Below are 24,513 nucleotides of genomic sequence, written 5' to 3' on the forward strand. Positions count from 1 at the left end.
CCCTGCATCGGCAGGCGGACTCTCAACTACTGCGCCACCAGGGAAGCCCGCAACTTGAATTTTTAACTTTGTATATTGAGGTACCATGTGACTCTATATAGAGCTACCTCATTCCTTTTAATAACCTTTATACTTTGTGTTTAAATAGTATTCATTTGTTTACCTTTTCTTTATTATACTAAATTATATTCTTGGCCAATGTACAATAAAAATTTACTAAACGTGAAGAAACATGAAAATGTTTCAAAAGGAACAAACTGTGAGCTGACCCAGATGTTGTAATTAGCAAACAAAGACTTTAAAGCAGCTTTTATAAACATGTTCAAGAACTTAGAGGAAACCATGGCCCTAATGAGAGAATAGAGTGGGAAATTCAGCAGAGAAATGGAAACTAAAAATTCTAGACCTGCAAAACTGCATTTTCTGAAATGTAAATTTTACTAGATGGGGCTTAACAGTAGATTAGTAAATGAAAAGGAAGTGTTAGTATATGTAAAAACAGATTAATAGGGTTTATCAAATCTGAAGGACATAAGAAAAAAAGACTGAAAAAATTGAACACTCAGTAATATGAGACAATATCAATCAATCTAATATACATGTAATTGGAATTCCAGGGGTAAAAAAAAGGAGGATGAACAGAAAAAAATTGGAAGAAATGATGACTTAAAGTTCTCCAACGTTGGTAAAAAGCATACACTTATAGCTCCAAAAAGTTCAGCAAGGGCTTCCCTGGTGGCACAGTGGTTAAGAATCCTGCCAGTGCAGGGGACATGGGTTTGAGCCCTGGTCTGGGAAGATCCCACATGCCGCAGGGCAACTAAGCCCACACGCCACAACTACTGAGCCTGCTCTCTAGAGCCCGCGTGCTACAACTAAAGCCCGCATGCCTAGAGCCTGTGCTCTGCAACAAGAGAAGCCACCACAATGAGAAGCCTGTGCACCACAATGAAGAGTAGCCCCCACTCACCACAGCTAGAGAAAGCCCACGTGCAGCAGCAAAGACCCAATGCAGCCAAAAATAAATAAATAAAATAAGTAAATTTATTAAAAAAAAAAAAAGCTCAGCAAACCCCAAGCAGGATAAATTAAAGACCAAAAACAAAAAAAATCAAAACCAAAAACACTACACCTAGTCACATCATAGCTAAACTGATAAAAATCAAAGGTAAAAGAAAACTAGGAAAAACAGAGAAAGATGACACATACATAAAGAAGAAAAATAATACAAAATTCTGGTAATTTCTCCTCAGAAACAGTGGAGGCCAGAGGCATTTTTAAAGTGCTGGGTGAAAAAAAGAACTGTCAACAGAATTTCTATATCCAGTTAAAATATTATTTAAAACTGAAGGTGAAGTAGACACATTTTTAGATAAATGAAAATTGAGACAGTTAGTTGCCAGCAGATCTGCGCTACAAGAAATGGTAATTTTTAATATGAGAATAAATATAAAAGACAATCTTTTTATTTTGTTAATTTCTTCAGAAGACAGCTGTTTAGAGGAAGAGTTGTTCTGTCATATTATGGATTTTATAATGTATGTACATTAAATTGCATAATGCAAATGACACAAAGGATGGGGGCATAAGAAAATTACTTACAGTTTATGTGTAACGCAAAATTAAATCTAGTAGACTGTGATAAAGGTACAGATTGAATTCCTAGAGCAACCCCCCCCACACATACACACACACAAGGTATTGCATAAAACCCAATGGAGAAATGAAAATGAAATACCAAAAAAAAAAATTATTAATCACAATGAAGACAGGGAAGGAGAAAAAGAGGACTGGAAAACAAATGGAACAAATGGAAAAGATAACAGTATAGTAAACTTAAAGCAATCAACATATATAATAACATTATGTATAAAAGGATTAAGCACCCCAGTTAAATGTCAGAGATTGTCAAAGTGGATAAAAAAAGCAAGACCCAACTATAAACTATATTCAAGAAATGTATTTTAAATATTAGAGATCTGTTGAAAGTGAAAAGATGAAGATATCTTACACAACTGGAAAGCATAATAAAGGTGCTGTGGTTCAGGAACCAAGAATATTACCAGAGATAAGGATATTGATTTAATAATGACCAAAGGGTCAATTCCTTAAAATATATAACAATCGTAACTGAGTATGTAAATAATGACTAAGCTTCAAAATACATGAAACAAAACCACCAGAACTAAAGACAGAAATAGACAAATCCATTATTATATTTGTAAATTTTAAACATCCCTCTCTAGGGAAATAAGAACAAAGGGCAAAGTATGTGGGGAGGGATGTGGAATTTCCATCCTCTGTCCATGCATACCACTCTCCCAGCACCTCCATGTGTTCATCTACCTGGAAGCCCTCTGCATCCTGTTCTCTTGGATTTCTATGGAGACTGTTACATAGGCACAATTGATTAAATCATTGGCCCTTGGCGACTGATTCAACCTTCAGCCCCTCTGCCCTCCCTGGAGGTCAGGGGGATGGGACTGAAAGTTCCAACCCCCCTAATCACGTGGCTGGTGCTCCTGGCAACCAGCTGCCATCCTTAGGTGTTTTCTAAGAGTCATTCATTAACATAACAAAAGGTGCCTTTGTTGCTCTCAGTATTTAGGGAATTCCAAGGGTTTTAGGAGCTCTGTGCCAGAAATGGGAACGAAGACCAAATACATATTTATTATAAATCACAATATCACATACTTTATTCCTTTTATTGCCAAATAATATTCCATTGTATGAATATACCACATTTTATTTATCCATCAGTTGATAGACGTGTGGATTTTTTTCTGCTTTCTGCCTATTATGAATAATGCTGTTATGAATGTTTGTGTATGGACATATGTTTTTAATTTTCTTTAATTTTAGTTGCTGAGTCAGATGGTAACTATATGTTTATTATTTGAGTAACTGTCAGATGGTTTTCCAAAGTGGCTGTACCATTTTACATTCCCACCAGAAGGGAATGAGGGTTCTAATTTCTCTACATTTTCACCAGCACTTGTTATTGTCTTTTTATTATTATTATTTATTTATTTATTTTGGGCTGTGTTGGGTCTTTGTTTCTGTGCGAGGGCTTTCTCTAGTTGTGGCAAGTGGGGGCCACTCCTCATCGCAGTGCGCGGGCCTCTCACTATCACGGCCTCTTTTGTTGCAGAGCACAGGCTCCAGACACGCAGGCTCAGTAGTTGTGGCTCACGGGCCTAGTCACTCCACAGCATGTGGGATCTTCCCATACCAGGGCTCAAACCCGTGTCCCCTGCATTAGCAGGCAGATTATCAACCACTGCACCACCAGGGAAGCCCCTTGTCTTTTTTTATTATAGCCATCCTAGTGGGTATGAAATGGCATTTCATCATGTTTTTTAAAATTTACTTTAATTAATTAATTTATTTTTAAATTTATTTTTTTTATTTTATTTATTTTTGGCTGCATTTGGTCGTCGTTGCTATGCAAGGGCTTTCTCTAGTTGTGGTGAGTGAGGGCTACTCTTCGTTGCAGCACGCAGGCTTCTCATTGAGGTTACTTCTCTTGTTGCAGAGCACAGGCTTTAGGCATGCGGGCTTCAGTAGTTGTGGCTCACAGGTTCTAGAGTGCAGGCTCAGTAGTTGTGACACATGGGCTTAGTTGCTCTGCGGCACATGGGATCTTCCCGGACCAGGGATTGAACCCATGTCCCCTGCATTGGCAGGCGGATTCTTAACCACTGCGCCACCAGAGAAGTCCCTCATTGTGGTTTTGATTTGCATTTTTCTACTGAATAATGATGTTGAACATTTTTTGGTATGCTTATTGACCATTTATATCTTTTTTGGAGAACTGCTGTTTAGATTCTTTGCCCATTTTTTAACGGGGTTGTCTTTCTATTATTAAGTAATAAGAGTTTGTATATATTCTAGATATAAGCCCTTTATCAGATATATGATTTATGGATACATTCTCCCATTCTATGAGTTGTCTCTTCATTTTCTTAATGAAGCCTGTTGAAGCAGAAATGTTTTTAATTTTGATAAAGTCCAATTTATCTATTTTGTTGCTTGTACTTTTGGTATCATATCTAAGACAGCTCTGCCTAACCCAAAGTCATGAAGATTTACTCCTATATTTTCTTCTAAGAGCTTGATAGTTTTAGCTCATCGTTTTTGTCTGTGATCCATTTTGAGTTAACCTTTCTGTATGGTGTGAGGAAGGGGTCCAACTTCATTTTTTTGTGTGCGTGAATAATATCTTCTTACATCTTATTAGAATTTTGTTATAAGGTCACATTAGCTATAAGGGGGCTTGGGAGATGAAAGTTTTGGTTGGGGACCTTGCTACCCTAAACAAAATAGAATGCAAGCAGCAGCAGCTGTCAGTTTTTACTTTTCACCCAAAATAGTGTACCACCAAATTTCATGAAGAATTATCCTAATCTTTCTGAAATATGAATTTGATCAAGAGGCATTCTATAACTGGCTTCAAAAAAGACTTTTTAAAAAGTTTCCTGGATTATATTTGTTAACATGGTTTTCCAGAAGGTAATGTGGAAAGCTGAAAAGAAATGCTATTTATTACAATTAAAGTATTTATTTCACTCTTCTTTATGCCTCCACTCAACTATTTGCCCACCATCTCTCTCTCTCTCTCTCTCTCTCTTTCACACACACACACACACACAGTGTAGTTTTTGCCTGCTAACATTACATTATATTAATGCATTTGACAAACATATCCTAAAGGACATGTTGGCCTCTCTGCTAAAAAACAGGTCATAGTACCTCCCTGGTTCTTGGGTCGTAAAAATTTCTGAACACTGCTTAGTAATATGTTATGCAGTGAGAGGCAGGATGTCTAGTGGCTTTCAGTACATGTTCAACTCCAGAACGTTTCCTTTGTTTTATTCTTCTAAAGCAACTTGGAATTTATTCACTATTTCCTGATATTGTTGAGATGGGTTATGTGAGTAACATGGACTCTGGTTGAGCTTTCTCCCAGGCAAGTTAGCAAGCTCAGTGTACTGACGGGTAAAGAAAGGTTCACTCTCCTGCCTCCCCCTCACCACAGGTCATCTTTTCTAACTTCCTAATGGTGCTTGGAAACTGTGCAGATTGTTTAACAGGAAATGTATAAGTGTTGGTTGCTTTGCTGATTTCTATGGAATGGTCCCTCTTGAACTTCATGGCTTCTTTGGCTGTGTAGCTCTAGGACTAAGATTGATGATGAAGTGAAACCTGCGTGGCTTCTGAGGTTCCACTGATGCCTCCCCTGCCTTCACTCTGTCTCTTGTCTTTCCTGCTCTGCTAGATTGAGCTGCTTTTGCTAACTCACTTGGTTAGAGCAAGGTGTTTTTGAAGATGTGGTCAAGGGCTATCTCTATAAAGCTGGCTTCTTATGGAGAAAAATCTGTAATTGTAGAGGAAGTCTGAACCCCAAGCAGCTGTTGAAGACATGTAGAACCGGCCACATTGTAGGATATGTATAAATAATTATTATAATGATAACGCTAATAACCCATATTGGGAGCTTAATACATCGCAGTTTTCTTGGTGCTTTATATGCATGGACTCATTTAATGCCTAACAGTAGTAAAATGTATTCTAATACTCCTTTTCATTTTATGAAGTGTTTTCACATTTATTTGATTCTTCTTAAAAGCCTGTGATAGGAGGCCAGAGAAGACTAGGGTGACCTAACAGCTAAATGTGATGTGGTACTCTGGAGTGGGTCCTAGACCACAAAGAGGACATTCATGGAGAAACAGGTGAAATCCAAACGAAGTCTGGGGTTTTGGTTAATAGTAATGTACGATATTAACTGGGCGAGGGCTCTACAGGGCCTCTATTTTTTTCTATGACTCTAAATGGAATCCGAAGCACAGCTTTCCTCTGAACCTAAAAATTATTCCAAACGAAAAAGTTTAAAGTTTTTATTATCCCCCATTCCACAGATGTATAGTGTTTGAAAGGCCAAGTCACTTGCTGTATGGCACACAGGGGACTTAGTGAAAAACCAGAACCGAAAACCCAAGTCCTTGCCTTCCTGATGCCGCACCTGTATTCCTCTCCGTGCTGCCGCAGTAAGAATGCGCTGCTCTCTGGGCCGTCCTCCCAACAGCCTTTAGAGAACTGAGAGATAATATCCTCACTTTACAGATAATAGATCATTGTGATCCGTGTTCACTCCTGGAAAAATAACTGAAAAATATTTTCCCCATTGCCTTTGAGCCAACAGTCCTTCCATATTTGAATGGAGAATACAGTTACATGTACTGGGCTCATTTGATTAAACTAACACAACAGAGACCTCATTATGGTGAATGACAGCCAGGGCCACAGGCAGCTGTTTTGAAAACAAATAATGGTATATTGTGTGCTCTTCTGTGACCTCTGACACAGAGATCTGAGAATAGGCAGAAGATAGAAACACAAGACCTGCCCCACCGAATTCACATTCGTTCTGCAAAGGCAGTAATTGTGAGGCTAATGATGGTAAGCTGGATTCCTTACCCCGTGTGTGGAAAAGAGAAGTTATGTCCACTTTCCTTCAGCTTGGCACTTTATTTTTAAAATAGTAGGGGACTTTAAGAGATTTATTTAGAGAATAGAAGAACTAGGCTTAACAACTTTTGGTCTCCTTGGTATATTTTGGTCTTTGGATTTAGATTCTTCCAGCTGCTGTGGTGTTACCTGAGTATGCAGGATGACATATGCCTTCACTCTCTTCCAGTGCTGTATTCACTAGACTCTCTGGTTTGTGGTCACTCTCCTGCCCAGACCTGTGGCAAGACAGGTATTCTCTCCTTTATGAGTTTCCCTGTGCTGTTGCTGTCAGTCTTTGCATCTGTTTTCCAGCACTTCATAGTTCTAACTGATGTTCTGTGTATCTGAGTTCAGTTCTGTATATCTTCTAAAAATTTTGTCTTTGTTCACTCTAGGAATGATTCATTGAGGAAAACCAGGTGCCTAGCATGTACTTTCCATGCATATTTGGCCCTCACAGCTGCTTTAAGTAGATACTGGTTTTCTTATTTTACAGATGGAGAGCAAGCTCAGTGACATTAAGAGACTCGCGAGGCCACACGGCTCACACATGAGAAAGTTGAAATTCAGCCCCAGGGTTTCCGACTCCAAAGTAATGAGGCTACAGTGTAGCTTTGCCACAGAAACCACTCTCCAGGCCAGTGCACATTAGACTCACCTAAGAAGCTTCTAAGACACACCCATGCCTGGGCCCCACCGCATACCAATTAAATCCGATTTGAGTCAGAATGTTAGAGTTGAAGGGACTTTAGATCATTCATTCTGTCCTTTTTACCTCCACATTTTGACATTTTATCATTAGGTGAGCCGAGGCCCCAAAGCACATAGCCATCAAGTGTCAGAACCAAGACTAAACGTGGGTCTCTTGATTCTGATTCTAGAGTTCTTTCCACACCCAGATCAAATAAATATGTTGGAGTATTTACTATATTAGGCATATGTATTGTCACAGGTGAGTCTGTCCATTTATATGAAATATATAGAAATGTGTGTCCATGCACATCTGTGTACATGTATAGAGCATGTTCATCTATCGACATTCATTTGTGAGAGAGGCAGTACTGTGTCATGGTCTAAATCATAGGCTGTACAGCCAGACTGCCTGGTTTGAATCTTGGCTTCACTGCTTCTCAGCTATCTGACCATGAGCAAGATACATAGCCTCCTGTTCTGTAGTTTCTTAGAGATAAACTGGGGGTAATAATAGTACTTACTTTGTGGATTAAATGCATTAATGTCTGGAAAGTGATGAGACAGTGTTAATACACAGGAAGCCCTGCGTGAGTATTAGGTAGAGTAGTGTGTGAATGATGGTGTGTTCAGCTTTCAACTTCTGAAACTCAAAAGTTATTACATTCATTGATTGCAAAAGAATTATAAAATGATAGTATTTATGGGAGCTGGTTCATCTGTATCAAGTCCCTTTCTCCCAGCCTTAAAGAAAATTGTATAGCTTTCTTTAGGCCCTTAACAAGGTGTATGTTCTCATGCTTCATAACCCACAATCTTCTATCCAACTCCTTCGGAAAACATGCCGATGTTCTGGTTTATTTTCTTCTTTATCTCTGGGTTCACTGTTGGACCTCACTACTTAGTGAGACCCTGTATCTCTGGGCTCACTATTCCATCCCGGCTATATTCAGCAATGACTTTCTGTGTGTTTTGTTAACAAAGGTCTCGGGCTCCCAGAAGTGTTGCTCTTGTTGGTATATAACATACGTCATCTCCAGGTTTATATTTGTTTACATGGAAAATGATTCTTGTGTTTTGAGGGTCATATGCCATTGATAAGCATAATTATACAGAAAATCTTGAATTATTTTCTCTGAGACTTTTAGTGATGATAATGGTCTGTTGCATGAGAAGAGTTCCACCTAGGGCACTCAGAATATAAACTGAGGCCTGTCTCTGATCTCTCCAGGGTTCTAAGCGTTGTTGCATGAAATAAAAGGAATCCTGTTACACAAACACTGCTTCAGTCAACAGGTGCGGGAAGAAGGTTACAGTATCATTAAGTACCATTATCAAAAGCCAAGAAAAAGAGACTCTTTTTCTTTCTGCTCAGAGGTATCAATGTTAAGGTATTAAATAGAGCCACAGTCAGATTAAGGACACCAACTGACTCTTCAATCAAAGAGAAAAATCAGAATTTGGGGTGTGATGGTGTTTGGAAATGACATAAAAATCTGAGCAAGCAAGTTCAAGGAACACAGGAAGTTACATAGGTCAACTCAAGTAACTTGAGGCAACAGAATAGGCTATCTAGAAAAGTAGTTTCCTACTATATGGGATCGAAGGCTCCCAAGGATATAGGGAAGGCAACTTCTAGGGAAAGCTGGTAGCTGCCCAAATAGCTCACTAGTAAGGTAGCTTCTGCTTTTTTTTTTTTTCATTTTTTGGCTGCACCATGTGGCATGTGGGATCTTAGTTCCCCGACCAGGGATCGAACAGCGACCCCTGCAGTGGAAGCACGGAGTCTTAACCATTGGACCACCAGGGAAGTCTCAGGTAGCTTCTGCTTTATGTGATGAGAAATTTCAGAGTTGAGTGGACTCAGTGCTAAATCATGCTAACATATTTGACTGTAACTGAAGAATAAAGTCAACTTACTAATTTAAAAATTTTCCATTCATAGGTGAGACATTGCTTTGTGAGTGTGGACTCAGAACAAGAGGAGTTAGTAATGGGATTTGAATATGTTCTACTACTACATTCTGCTGATAATCTGATTTATCTACCCTCCAACAGGACCCGCTCATTGGGGAAGTTATTATGCTTTACAAACTTCCCTGCCAGTGCTTATTATCTCTAACTTTGTTCTAGGCCATTATGGCTGACCATCCCTAACTACCACTAACTACACAAATATATACATGTGAACACACGTGCACACACATGAACTTTAAGTATGTCAATACTTTCAATCAAGTTATCTCCCACGCTGCTGGCCTGAAAAGATCTTTTCACTTTAGAGGGACTTGGCATATCTCTGCTTTCACCTGTTTAAGTCAGTCATTTCCAAATTCCCAGCAATACATCACTGCTTTCCTGGTGTTAACTTGTCCTTAGCAGTGTTCAATCAGAGGTGGAATGCCTATTTCTTAAAATAATACTAAGGGAACTACTTCATTAGAAGGACAGTTGGAGCAGATCGCCTTTAAATTCCAACTAGTGGTAAATTAATAATTCTCTTACCTCTGCAGGCCAGGCTGGAAGGTCTGTTTAAACATTAATATGTTTTCTTACTTTTTAGGAGTCTCTCCTACTGAAATTCAACCTGAAAATCAGCTTAGCATGTATTGTCATGTTGCTGTAGGTTTGCAGGTCCATTACCTATCTGTGTTCTACATATACTCCATGTTCCAACCAAACAAAAGTGCTTCTGTTTCTCAGATATGCTGCCCCATGCTGTGTCTCTACCAAAGCTCTTGCTATTCCCTTTGCTTGGAATGCCAAGCCTTCACCAGCTATAAATCAAAACTGAATTCAGGGGCTTCCCTGGTGGCGCAGTGGTTGAGAGTCCGCCTGCCGATGCAGGGGACACGGGTTCGTGCCCTAGTCCGGGAGGATCCCACATGCCGCGGAGCGGCTGGGCCCGTGAGCCATGGCCGCTGAGCCTGCGCGTCCGGAGCCTGTGCTCTGCAACGGGAGAGGCCACAGCAGTGAGAGGCCCGCGTACCGCAAAAAAAAAAAAAAAAAAAAAGAAAGAAAAAACTGAATTCATTCTGCATTGTCTAGTTGAAGCTTCCCATTATCCCCCAGCTTCACCTAATCTCCACATGGGTCCTCCACAACACTTTGTACTTCTTACGGTGGTTGTGTTGCATCTTGTTATTTCGCACTTTTATTGTTCCCCTGATATTGTGTAAGTCTTGATGGTAGGGGTTTATTTTATTTTTAAATAACTTACAATGCCTGTGTCTCATCCTTGTTTTCATTCATACCAGGATATAGCACAGGTATAGATGATAAGGACAGTATCAGACTGTTAAGGGGAGGTTATATTTAACTTAAAAACTCAAAACAGAACCTATAAAGGGTATATTTAAAAGAAAAGATCAGAATTCAGAGTTAGTTAGGGAAACTTTAACAATAGAATAAAAATCCAGCCAAATATAATTGGATTAAGAAGTGAATAGAAAGCAAGGAAACAGAACTTAGTGTAAAGTATTATTTCAAGACATTTTGATGTTTAGGAAAGTAGTTTGAGAAGGAGAGAGGGTCAAGGAAAGTTGTTTGTTTCTTGGAGAGATGAAACTCAAGCATTTTTTCAGCCTAGAGGATAGAACTAGAAAGAGATTAAAGGCTCCAGGAAGGATATAATTGATGGATCGTAATGTCCTGAGGGAAGAAGGGGAGATATAAAGAGCACAGGTGTCAGGGTAAGGTCTGGGGGAAAGGATACCTTTTTCTCAGAGGCAGATAGAAAGGCAGGAAGCATAAGGAAGGAATACTGAAGGCAGTTATGCCTGTTTCCCCAGTGTAGAGTAGTCATAGTAACCTAAGACTGAAAAAGGCAAGAGTAGCTAAAGGACATGAAAATAGTCGAGGTTTATTGTAGCTGATTCATAAAGGTTGTCTTGTATACTACTTGATATCATCATTGTCTGTCTTCCTCTACTAGACCGTAAGCTCCATGAAGGCAAGGGTTTTGCTATCTTGTTCATCACTATCCTCAGCACCAAAAAAATGGTGCCTGGCACATAGACACTCAGTAAATATTTGTTGGGTGAACAGAGAATGAAGAAGGGAGCTGGGACGTCCCTGGTGGTCCCGTGGTTAAGACTCTGCACTGCCAGTGCAGGGAGCACGGGTTCGATCCCTGGTTGGGGAAGATCCCGCCTGCTGCCTGGTGCAGCCAGAAAAAAGGGAGCACACTGGAGATACTCAAAATTACTGCTACAGTTTTTTAGCTTTCAATAATTGGAGATATAAACAGAACTCATTGGATGAGATTGCTGAGAAAGCTCTTTAAAGGAGGCTGACCTAAGAGGATGCCCTTATGCACTTTCCTCCTTCCTGCTGCATGGAATGTAAATATAATGGCTTGGAACCTCAGGGGTTGTGTTGTGACCAGCAGGTAACGTTGAGGATGCCAACCAGTGCTAAGGGAGGACGGTGGGATGGAGGTAATTGTGGGGCTGCCATATTGGGCTTCGTGCAGCCTTCATGTTTTGAGACAATATAAACTACTTCTTTAAACTACTGCTATTTTGGATCTCTGTTTCTTTCAATAGAACCCAGTTGATTAGAAAGGAAAAACTGAACGGAATTAAGGGACTAGAGACCTCAATGTGACCAACTGAAGAGCAGGTTTAAGGGGAATAAGGCTAAAAGATTAAGGTCAAGGAGGGGGGCTTCTAAGTTTGCGATGGATGGGTAATGGAAGGATCTAAGGGATTGTCATAAATTGCTAAAGCAGAATGCTAGTGAAGCCTGCTGGAGGAGAAAAAGCTAAGGAAATAGTATCTGTGTGCACAGATAGGTAACCAAGAGGTAACCCTTCGACTAGACCAGTGTTTCTTTGAGTTTTCACTTGATGGGCTGCCAAGGATCTATCTGTGGACCACGGAATCTTATCTTGAGGACTCCAATTTGAGATACACTGCAGAATACTATTTTATTGTATGACCTTGTTGTCAAAACGATTTAAGGCAGCTAATAAAAATACAAATTGTGAGATGTAAAAAAATGAAAGTAGGAAAATGGGGCAAACGGAAAATATGGTAGAAAAACAAAATGAAAACAGGAATGAAGTTAGTATGATAAAAACACACTCATGAGGTTCTTTGTACTTTCTAGATGTAGGCAACAAATTTGTGTCTAAGCTTTTTAGCAATCAACTTGAAAAATGTAACATGATAGATTGTTGAGCAACGGGATAAAAACAAACCAGTTCAGGAAAATCACAAATATTCCTTTTACTAAGACCATTATACTTAAATTATAACTTTATATGATTGAACTAAAAAGAATATCAAAAATTTTCTTTTAGATGGGAGGAATATAAAGATGGTTTTGAGGAGAGCCACGGTAACCAAGTTTACAACATATCCCAATATTGGGCTGAAAAGTGAATACATTCAGTCAGATGGCTGTACCTAATACCAATTATTTAAATATGTTTTCAGAATCACCGATGTCTTTGCATAAACTTAGGTAAAGATAACTCCCCAAAATTGAAAAATAAGATATGTCAAGAAATTGATAAGAATTAAAATTTTTAGGCTTAGGAAAATGTATAATGTAATATAATATAAAAATTAGCTTTCAGATGTTATCTTTCACCATCTCTATTGAACACAAAGAAAGACTTAGATTTCAACATGAAGGTTAATGGAAGGAAAGATTGTCATGGTAAGTGGTGATGGTTATTAGTCTTGGAGGGTTTGCTTAAGTGGAGGCTATCTCTTCATCAGACCTTTAGGGGAGAAATGATCTTAAGAGCCTATGATTCCAGATTATTTTTACTATATATTTGTTGGGATTTGGTACTTTTTTTTTCACTCAATAGTCTGTGAGATTTCACACACATGCCTTTGTCATTAGTTATTGTTTGACTATGCTGACAGAGCCCAGAAATAGTGAAATCATTAATTTAGCTGAAGAATCCAGGTATTCAAGATACTGTCTAACTGGAGTCTACAAGACGTGAAAGGACTTTTCAAGACTATTTAAAAATTAAATTTGCCTGAATTCTTCTAAATGATTTTTCAGATTTCCATAATAAATGTAGCAAACATTTCTCTTATGGGATGTAAATAATCAAACTCTGTTGCACTGTAGAGTAATATTATAAAGCACTTAGCGAATCAGATTGTGCGAGTCGCTCAGAATTCCTAACCATGTAATTTTTGCGTAGAGAGAGGGTGCTTCGTGCTATGCAATTAACTGGTTTTCTGAGCTATCAATTTGGTCGTTCCTGGCTGGCCTGACGGCCTAGTGCCTACGGGATTTAGATCTTGGTTCTTTACTTGATCCTGCACAGTTGAGTGTCAGGAAGGTATGGAAATCTTGCAGTGGGGGCAGTGGCCAAGGCCCTAAGGGGGAGTTGATGAGGAGTTGTTTCTCACACTTCTGAATTTCCTAGGCCTATTGTAATTTTCGGATGTTCTATAAACTAAGGTTCCATTCTGCATTCAAATTAGGTTTGTAAAGTAAAGTGGGATGGTTTAGTGATTATAAGCAGAGCTCTGACATAAGACAACCTGTGTTAAAAACCTGGCTTTGCCATTTTCTGTGCCCTTAGGCAAGTTTTAAAATTTCTCTGTGCCTAGTGAAGGGTGATAGTGAAGGGCCCTCGCTCATTGTTTGCTGTGAGGATTTAAAAGGTTAGTCTACCAATTGCATATGCAATCACCAGGCAGAATGATTTTTGCATTACTTACCTTTCTAAAATATGATTATTGTCATTAAGTCCTTTAACTACCCCTTCCATTTCTTCCTTCAATTTCTTCATACTACATACATTCAAAATAAAGATAAATAAGTACCTCTGCTCAAAAAAAAGTATGCGTTTTAAAATTACATTTGTATTATGTTTTAGTTCTCTAGATTGATCTAAGTCATTAAATAGCATTAGCAAATGTATTCACAGCAAATATAAAACATTTCAAAATAAAAGAAGAAGATCGCAAACTGAAATAAAAACAAATGGAAGAGGAGGGGGAAGGGGAAGCTGGGACGAAGTGAGAGAGTGGCATGGACATATATACACTACCAAATGTACAATAGATAGCTAGTGGGAAGCAGCCGCATAGCACGGGGAGATCAGCTCAGTGCTTTGTGACCACTTAGAGGGGTGGGATAGGGAGGGTGGGTGGGAGACACAAGAGGAAGGAGATATGGGGATATATGTAGGTGTATAGCTGATTCACTTTGTTATAAAGCAGAAACTAACACACCATTGTAAAGCAATTATACTCCAATAAAGATGTTAAAAAAAAATGGAAACATTAAAAAACAAAAGCAGTCTACATAAAGTGCTTGGCATATTAGGCACTTAGTACAGCCTAGCTGTTATTAATTATTCAGGAGTCTGCAAACTGGAATCTCTTTGAGCAAGGGCAACTTTTAATAAAAAATATTTAGAGGGCTTTCCTGGTGGTGCAGTGGTTAAGAATCCACCTGCCAAAAATAGATTTTTTAAAAATAAATAGATTTAAAAATATATATATTTAGATGAGAGGACTCATATTTTATTGCACTTTTTTTTAAAGGGGGGTGGAAATTTATAAAAAGAGGCAGAAGTAGAAGACCTAGTTGCAAACTTTATTACTGACGTTTACTAGGCTCCTGGGAAAAAAATGAGCCTGCACAAATCAAATCAATGACCCAGTTTTCTTAAGTCTTAAATATGATAAAAAATATCTAACTTATTTGTGAGAGTCAAATAACATAAGTGCTTTGGAAATATTAAAGTGCTATATTTAGGTAAAAACACAGATAAACATAAAGTCAAATATAATAAATATATGAAGCTAACTAATACAAACCAATTACGAAAGTATAATCCACTGCTGGAAGAGATCTGATCTTTGCTCTTAAGCTTGACTTGACTCGGAATGATGAACTGATTAAAAAGGAAGGGGAAAGCCTTCAGAGAAAGGAATTAGCATTGGATAAGCACCTAGTATTTGCTAGACACTGGGGTAGGATTTCTGTTCTCACTTAAGGAGACGGGCCCAGAGAGGTTAAATAACTTCCTTTAAATCACCCAGCTTATTGGTGGCATAGCCAAGACTCATGCTTCAGCCTGTTTGACTCCAGAGGATGTCCTAACACACCACAGTTAACTACCTCAGTTCAGTTTAGCAAATATCTATTGAGCACCCACTCTGAATAAAGTAGTTAATAATGCATCAGGTTTTTTTTTTTTATATAGAAATGGAAAGAAATTTCGAGCATGAAGGAATCTGGAAGATAATTTCGTCCAACCAAGTAGTTTTCTAGGAAGAAAACAAGGTCCAGAGTGACCAGGTGGCTCCAGGGCCATCTATTTTGTAATTAGAATTTAAATTTCCACTCACCTAATCTAGATTTTGATTAAATTATATTGCTTTTCATTTAAAAAAAAAGCCTAATCCTTCGTTAGTTCATACTTCAAGTCTTATTCAAAGGCTTTCTTTGGGGAGGTTTTCTGTGTAATTTTAGCCCCAAGTGATCTCTTTGACCAAGTTACATAAGTTGTTTAGTGGGAAGTTAGGTGCTTGAATGTGCTTTTGTCACCCAAACTGAATACAGGTTGTTTATAATATATTTTACTTTTTCATGTCATCACAGTGATATTCTGTTGTGAGCATGAAGAATCTAAAGTCTCTTCGCCTTTTTATGCCTTGGAGATATCTCTTAAATCCCTATCCTTAAATCTTCACTATTTATTTCATTCAGTTTCAGCCACCCTTCCATCCTGCCAGGTTTGTCTGCCCTTAGTTGGGTATGTACTTAACTAGAGAGCAGCCTGATCCCTGGAGGGGAGCCTAGGCTGCTGTCCAAGCAGCTGCATGTGGTGAGTCTGCTGCAACCCCAGGAAAACCACTGAGCAATTTAGACTTCCCAGTACCAGTGACATTTGTAATGCATCCCACATGGCTCCATCTTGACTGTTCATGAAGAGTGAGCAGAATGACTTGTTTGTTTTTCCTTCTTAGTATTTCTAGCCATTTTTCTTCCAAGGAAAAGTTTTCATGACCTCAAATGTCATGAGGAATATAGGCTGTATTATATTATGGAACCTGAATTCAGTTCATCTATCCTTCTTTATTTCCCTGAATACCTAAAGGGCAGCATTTGAAAGAGAACGTACAGAGCTGAGAGGTTTGCTGCTTGTCATGTTATTGAATGAGTCTCATTAAGCCTAAAATGACTCAAAGAGCATGACCTGGGTATGACTCTGGTGATTAAATACAGGATTGAGAATCATCCAAGCCTACTTTTAAAGTTGTTCTATAGCACTGAGTTTTTAGGAGGAACGGGGGCTGGTTTTCCATTTTGCCGTACATGTAAGAATCAGATTTTTATTTTAGGAAAATGACTCTAGCCATGATACTCTTGGAGTAAAAATGCAATGAATTAAACAACTTTTTCTTGACCCTGGTTCTTGTGATCTGATATGTAAATCTTCTGATTACTGAGAGTGAACATTCTGCCTCAGTTATCTTTATAATCAGAGCCTGAAAGAGTTAAAAGGGAAGGGAAGGTCTACCCACTTCTTGCCTGAAAGAACCAGGTATTTCGACCTTATAGACTTGTAAACACACTACTGTTTTCGGAGTTTTTAAATCAAGAATTTCCCCTTTTCCCTTACATTCCACTGCTAGGTCCGATAGTTCTGGGCTCTGTGGGGATAATGATAAGAGGTATGCTGTTCTGAGAAGACCAGTGGCGTTGTCTTTTCGAACCCCTCCTGTTCATAAGAGGCCTGGTTCAGTTGTTGTAGAGTTTTGTGATACTAGCCCAAGCCTAGGAAGAGGGCTGTCTTAGTCCATTCAGGCTACTGTAACAGAATACCGAAGGTGGGATGGCTTATAAACAACAAACATTTATTCATCACAGTTCTGGAGGCTGGGAAGTCTGAGATCAAGTTGTTAGCAGATTCAGTTTCTGGTGAGAACCTGCTTCCTGGTTCACAGATGGCCATCTTCTCGCTGTGCACTCACAGGGCAGAAGGAAGGGGTGAGAGAATTCTCTGGGGTCACCTTTATAAGGGCACTAATCTCATTCATGAGGGCTTCACCCTCATGACCTAATCACCTCCCACAGGCCCCTCCTTCAAATACTATCACATTGGGGGTTAGGTTTCAACATATGAATTTTAGGGGAACACATTCATTCTATAGAAAGAAGCCTTCGTGAAATGTAGCCCCACTCCTGAGAATCAGGGCTCCATTTTTCAGTGTGTCATAGAGGAGTGTCTGCCACAGTGGGTATGGAAAGTGTGGACTTGATAAGAAGCTGGCTTACTTGCAGAGGTGATTTTTGGAAATATAAATGGTAAAATGCATTGGGTAGAAAACTAGAACTGGAAGGTTTAGGACTAAGCAAGCCTCTGCATTCTGAATCTGAAAAAGTGCAATGAGGGCATGCTTGGAGAATAGCCAAACAGGGAAGGGCGGTCAAGAAATTTTGCCTGTTTGATTGTTGTGGACGGCAGAGCCTGCAAGAGGCAACTTGTAGCCATCCAAGTCTTCATTCTGAAAGTTCAAATCAATAACGAGCTGGTGAACATAAATTTCCATGTGGCTTCTACTATGGTTGTATAATTGATTGACTGTCATTCTTATAAAATAATACCCTTAAGTAACCCTTATGCATGTAAAAGAACAGAATGACTATTAAAGCAAAGCCACACCCACAGACATTTTAATCTTCTTACTGTCCTGTTCAGAGTAAACATTTACCTAACATGAACTCTTACCGTGGCAATTACTTAAACACATTTAATATCATTATCATCAAATACTATTTGTTCATCCACCCTTCAGATATTATTGAGTACTTCTGGTATATAAAGCATCTAACCTTTCTCCCTCATGTGGTATTATACTAGACATGGTGCAAGATGAGAACGTAGGGAAGGCTTCCCTCAAGAGCACTGGGCCACAGGAGCAAATGTCAGAAGGGAGAGGAAGGATGATGATTTAATAAAGCACTGAGCCAGACTCTGAATAGGTGCACTCAGTGCCCAGCACCTTTGTCTCATGGCCTCTCAGAGTCCATGGCCTTCTTCAAGAAAAACCCAGGTGAACACTAGTTTGCTCTGGAGCCATATCAAGAGAAACTCATAGCTCAGAGGTTAACTAAACTAGTTTTTATATACCTAGGGTAGTTCTGGGGAGGTAAGGAAAGAGTTTTATCTCTTCCTGACCCAATCCTAGGGAAAAATCAGAATTTCCATGCAAATCAATATTTTTATATTTATATGCTCTAGTCATATATATTACATATAACATGCACGTATTAGTTTTTCTGATTCAAAAATTATAGAGACTTATTGTAAAGAATTTGGGAAATATATAAAAATTTAAAATCATTTATGATTCTTTTCGCTACCTACAGATAACCACAATCAATATGTTATTTTATTTCTTCCCCATCTCTCTTCTTATATGTGTAATTTTAATTTTTTTTAAAATGTGGGCTCATCTCATATCTTCTTGAACTTTGGGGGACTATACTGATGCTGGATCAGATTGATATTTTGGAGACAGAGCTGTCTTTGGAGAGAGCCTTTGACCTTGAATGCACAGTGCAGTAAGGAGACTGCTTCCTTTTGAAGGATTGGATGAGCCACTTTTCTTCCTTTTACTATCATACTCTGATGGAATCATAGACTCTTGGAATTGGTGAGGACCTCAGAAATCAAGGTCCTCCAGAAATCAGGAATGTTTTAAATACCACACACCAGAGGGCAAGGAGGAGCAGCTGACACTCGTGGACAGTAGAAGTGTACCTTGGATTTTTTTTTACACCTACTATCTTTGTGGTTGGTACCACATCACAGGCAGAAAGATGGACCCTGTGAGACACAGTCCTGCTGCTATGTAGCGGCTAAGAGCTGTTGACAACCAGGGAGAAAAGCTTGTTCCTAATATAAGATGTAAATAGAGCCTGCCAGCCTCGTGATACGGGTCTTCATAAACTACTGCTTTGATTTTATAGTGATAAGTAGAGTGCCATAGGTATCTTTCTTTCACAAAAAGAAGTGAACCCAACTTTATTTTTAATATGTTATCACATAAATACATACAGACTGTATCAATGGAATATTTTTAAATGTAAAACAAGCTTTAAAAACACAAAATCTGGGCTTCCCTGGTGGCGCAGTGGTTGAGAGTCCGCCTGCCGATGCAGGGGACACAGGTTCATGCCCTGGTCTGGGAAGATCCCACATGCCGTGGAGCGGCTGGGCCCGTGAGCCATGGCCACTGAGCCTGCGTATCCAGAGCCTGTGCTCCGCAGCGGGAGAGGGCACAACAGTGAGAGGCCCGCGTACCACAAAAAAAAACCAAAAAAAACCCAAACAATCTTTCACTCCAATGTTCATAGCAGCACTATTCACAATAACCAATACATGGAAACAACCCCCAAGTGCCCACTGGTTTAAGAAGATGAGGCATATATATATATATATATATATGTATATACACACACACACATACATATATATATACACACACGTGTGCGCGCATGTATATACAGTGGAATATTACTCAGCCATAAAAAAGAATGAAATATTGCCATTTGCAGCAACATGGATGTACCTAGAGAATATTATACTAAGTGAAGTAATTCAGACAGAGAAAGATAGATATTATATAGTATCACTTATATGTGGAATCTAAAAAATAATACAAATGCATCTATATACAAAACAGAAACAGACTTACTAAGAAAACAAACTTATAAGGTTACCAAAGGGGAAAGAGAGGGGAAGAGATAAATTAGGAGTATTGGATTAACAGATGCAAACTACTATACATAAAATAGATAAGCAACAAGGATTTACTGTACAGCACAGGGAACTATATTCAATATTTTATAATCTATAATGGAAAATAATCTGAAAAAATATATATAACTGAATCACTTTGTTGTACACCTGAAACTAACACAATATTGTAAATCAGCTATACTTCAACTAAAAGAAAAAAACTCATAGAATCTTTAAGGGTTCTATGGTAGCTCTCCAAAATTAAAGAGACAAATTAAAATTTGGGATTAGGTTGAAAAAAGTTTTGAATAGAGGGAAAGGGAGTGCTCTGAAGATGAAGATACTAATTAACTTAAAACCTTATTATAAAGCTGTTGAAAGTACTTTAAAGGAAGGATGTTAAAACTTAACCACCCCCTAAACTTAAATTTAGTTAAATTATGATACTTAGTAAATTTAGTTAAATTATGATATTTAGTTTCTCTTATTCTCTCTGATCGGATCATCCATTTGGAACCTGCTGGTTGAGTTCTGGAAACATGGCCAACTGAGCTAATGGGTCATCTCCCCACATAAATGCTTAGAAATGCCAGTTGAAAGAAAATTAACAGAGTGCCCACCTCCTCCCCAAATCCCTGATAAGTTTTCCTATGAAGAAAGAAGGAGGGAGGGAGGGAAGAAGAAACCAGCCCCGATTGGAAACCATGGGAGCAGTCGCATATCTTACTGCAAACACAATAGCTGTATAGACATCTGTGTGCTCTGATAAGGACATTACTACTAGACATTTTTATGAATAGACCTGTGGTTACTCCACTTGTCTGTCACATTGGGATCCTTTATTTTATGGAGAATCTTTGAGCGTGAGTTTAAATTGCTGTAGTCTGTCCTGGTCTTTCCTTAAATCCTCACGTCCTAATCTGGAAAACTACTTATTTACCCCAAAGATCTTTAGACCTTGGGTTGTGTAACTCTTGGATGATTAGTAAATAGATTATGGTCATTCATCTCTGCAAAAGTCTAGAATAACATTTTTAAAACGTTTAAAATGTTTATTGTAGTAAAATACATACAGCATAATATCTGTCATTTTAACCATATTTAAGTGTATGGTTCAGTGGCATTAACTATAATCACAGTGTTGAAATCAACCATCGCCACTATCTATTTCCAAAATTTTTCATCACTCCAAACAGAAATTCTACATGTTAAGTGATAACTCCCCATTTCTTCCTCTTCCAGTCCCTGGTAACCTCTAATCTACATTCTTTCTAACCTGTGAATTTGCCAGCTTCAAGATATGTCATATAAGTGGAATCATCCAATGTTTGCCCTTTTGTGCCTGGCTTATTCACTTAGCCTAATGCTTTCAAAGTTCATCCATGTTGTGGCAAGTATCAGAACTTAATTCCTTTTTACGGCCAAATAATACTCACTGTATTTACTACGTTTTATTTATCTGCTCATCACTTGATGAATGCTTCGGTGGTTTCTGCCTTTTGGCTGTTGTGAATAATGCTGTTGTGAGTCCGCATACAAGTATCTGTTAGAGTTCTTACAATAGCATTTTGCAAACAGAAATGTAAATACATTGTGTAGAAAAATGAAGTCATCTGGACTTCCAGTGTTGACTAAAATTATTATTTCAGTGTAACTTGAGTAAACATAAACCTAAGAATTAACTCTTTATTGTGTATAGCTCGTAAAATCAAAATCAATTTTTCAGTTAAATAAAAATGCAACTATAAAATCAATACAACAGAAATAAACAACTTTCATCAAATTATATGTACTAAAAATAATTCTTTTGTTAGTTTTAATAGTGTAAAAAGATATTTACAGTTTTCAGTACAATGGAGCATTATTTTAGCCTTCGTCATTGTTATGTTTCCTTTTTAATAGTGAACTTTTTAAAACCACTAATCCATTATTTTGATGTGCAGGCCATTTGCTAGAGTATCCCAGAATTTAAATCTGGAAAACAACAATCTAAGGAAAAATTATTTGCTGCATATTTACTTCAGCAATTTCCATTAATGAACTGTTGGCAAGCAGGTGCCTATCAAGGCAAATCTACATAATACATATGCTTGCTATCAGTTACTGGCTGCTACAAGTACAGGTTTTAGTAGTTCAGTTAATCCCAGGTATTTCTGTTGGAGCTTGTTTGAATTAGTAACATGGTGACACTTGACCTTCATTTATTGCAAATACCACTTATTTATTTAATCTACCTCTGCTTATTATTAGCCCATTTCCATGAAACTAGTATAGCACTGTAAAATAGCATGTTGTTTTCAAGATGTTAAATCAAATTCTTAGTTTATTAAATTGGAACGTAAAATCTTATTCCATAAAAATGTCTTTTACTTGCAAATCATACTACAAGAGTTTTTTATAACTGAAAAAATTAAAATACGAGCACAACAAAGGGACACAAGATAATAGTTGTTGTTTTGTCATTAGCATATGCCTACTCAAGAGCTGTTAGACATGCTTACCAATACCTGAAAAGATAAATTCTCTCTCCAGGGTATAATTTGTCAATATCTTAAACGTAAGCATGAAAACTAGCTGGAACACTGAAAATCCCATGTCGTGCTGAATTATAAAATGGTCGTCCAGGGCTTCCCTGGTGGCGCAGTGGTTAAGAATCCGCCTGCCAATGCAGGGGACACGGGTTCAAGCCCTGGTCCGGGAAGATCCCACACGCCGCGGAGCAACTAATCCCGTGCACCACAACTACTGAGCCTGCGCTCTAGAGCCCTCAAGCCACAACTACTGAAGCCCGCGTGCCTAGAGTCCGTGCTCCACCACAATGAGAAACCCGCGCACCGCAACGAAGAGTTAGCCCCCACTCGCTGCAACTAGAGAAAGCCCGCGTGCAGCAACAAAGACCCAATGAGCAAAAATAAATAAATAAACTTTTTTAAAAAAGGTTCTCCAAGGATTCAGAATATTCTTGTATTTATTCTTTATTGTTACAAACATTTTTAATGGTCACAGGATTTAGATATTCCAAAGAATATACCAAAACACACCAAAGGATAACAGTCCCCTATTTTGACCAATACTAGTCCCAACATTAATGCTTCCTCACATTGAACTCTCATGCTTTATTCACAAAAGAGTTGATTTGCCACTTAAAAATAGAGGGTTTGGGGCTTCCCTGGTGGCGCAGTGGTTAGGAATCCGCCTGCTAATGCAGGGGACACGGGTTCGAGCCCTGGTCAGGGAGGATCCCACATGCCACGGAGCAACGAAACCCGTGTGCCGCAACTGTTGAGCCTGTGCTCTAGAGCCCGTGAGCCACCACTACTGAGCCCACGTGCTACAACTACTGAAGCCCGCATGCCTAGAGCCCGTGCTCCACAGCAAGAGAAGCCACTGCAATGAGAAACCCGCGCATCGCAGCGAAGAGTAGCCCCCATTCCCCGCAACTAGAGAAAGCCCGCGTGCAGCAATGAAGACCCAATGCAGCCAAAAATAAATAAATAAAATAAATTAATTTTTAAAAAAATAGAGGGCTTATGATTTCCAAACTTCACATGAACTCAATTTTTACAACCAAGGTCATTTATGATTAATGAGAAATAGAATTGTCATATGGATGAATAATTGTATTTATTACTCAATTAATGCATTTTCTTTCTACTTGGAAAACTAAACTATGAGAAGGTTGTTTGATGAATACAGAACCTCTACACACAGTGGATGCTCAGTGAATGTTAAGGAATCGTTTTGATGGCTCCCTTCAACACCTATATTACTAAAAGAAAAAACTGTCAAATCAACCTTGATAAATGTCTCATCCAATCACGAATAATGTTCCTTTCTCTTGTTCCCACATTGACCCCTTGTCAACCCTCAACCTTCTGTTTTCTATCTAGTCACACCACCTTCAAAACAAGTTTCACAGCATTTTAAATGAAAACTCAACTCCTACTATGAAAAGAAAAATGTATAACAAATGTGCAAATTCCCAAAGGGGAGTCTCCTTTATGACCAAGGCTTCTCCATTTTTATTCATTGCTGACTTTAATTGTACTTTTAACTCTTGATTAGCCATATTTTAACTCCACAAAAGCAATAAAATTTTAATGACTACATGTAATTTACTTAATCTAGAGAACATCCTCCTGTAGACATTAGCAGATATACACTGTGGTACCTCTTTTATTTTTCATTTTAAAAATTAAGTTTAGGGCTTCCCTGGTGGCACAGTGGTTAAGAATCCACCTGCCAATGCAGGGGACACGGGTTCGAGCCCTGGTCCGGGAACATCCCACATGCCACGGAGCAACTAAGCCCATGTGCTACAACTACTGAGCCTGCACGCTAGAGCCCGTGAGCCACAACTGCTGAGCCCACATTCCACAACTACTGAAGCCCGTGGGCCTAGAGCCCGTGCTCCACAACAACAGAAGCCACCGCAACGAGAAGCCTGTGCACCCCAACGAAAGAGTAGCCCCCGCTTGCAGCGACTAGAGAAAGCCCATGCACAGCAATGAAGACCCATGCAGCCCAAAATAAACAAATAAATAAATTAAAAACAATTAAGTTTAATA

At 38.7% G+C, this 24,513-nt stretch overlaps 1 protein-coding gene across 6 annotated transcripts in view; it reads left to right on the forward strand.

Annotated features, from left to right (window-relative positions):
- The window catches only part of MAP3K20 (mitogen-activated protein kinase kinase kinase 20), a 168,919-nt gene that overhangs the window by 54,879 nt on the left and 89,527 nt on the right, over window positions 1-24,513 (forward strand). The window lies entirely within an intron of this gene.

The sequence above is a fragment of the Neophocaena asiaeorientalis genome, unplaced genomic scaffold (genome assembly GCF_003031525.2).
Source record: "Neophocaena asiaeorientalis asiaeorientalis breed wild unplaced genomic scaffold, Neophocaena_asiaeorientalis_V1.1 scaffold96, whole genome shotgun sequence".
Taxonomy (NCBI): Eukaryota; Metazoa; Chordata; class Mammalia; order Artiodactyla; family Phocoenidae; genus Neophocaena; species Neophocaena asiaeorientalis.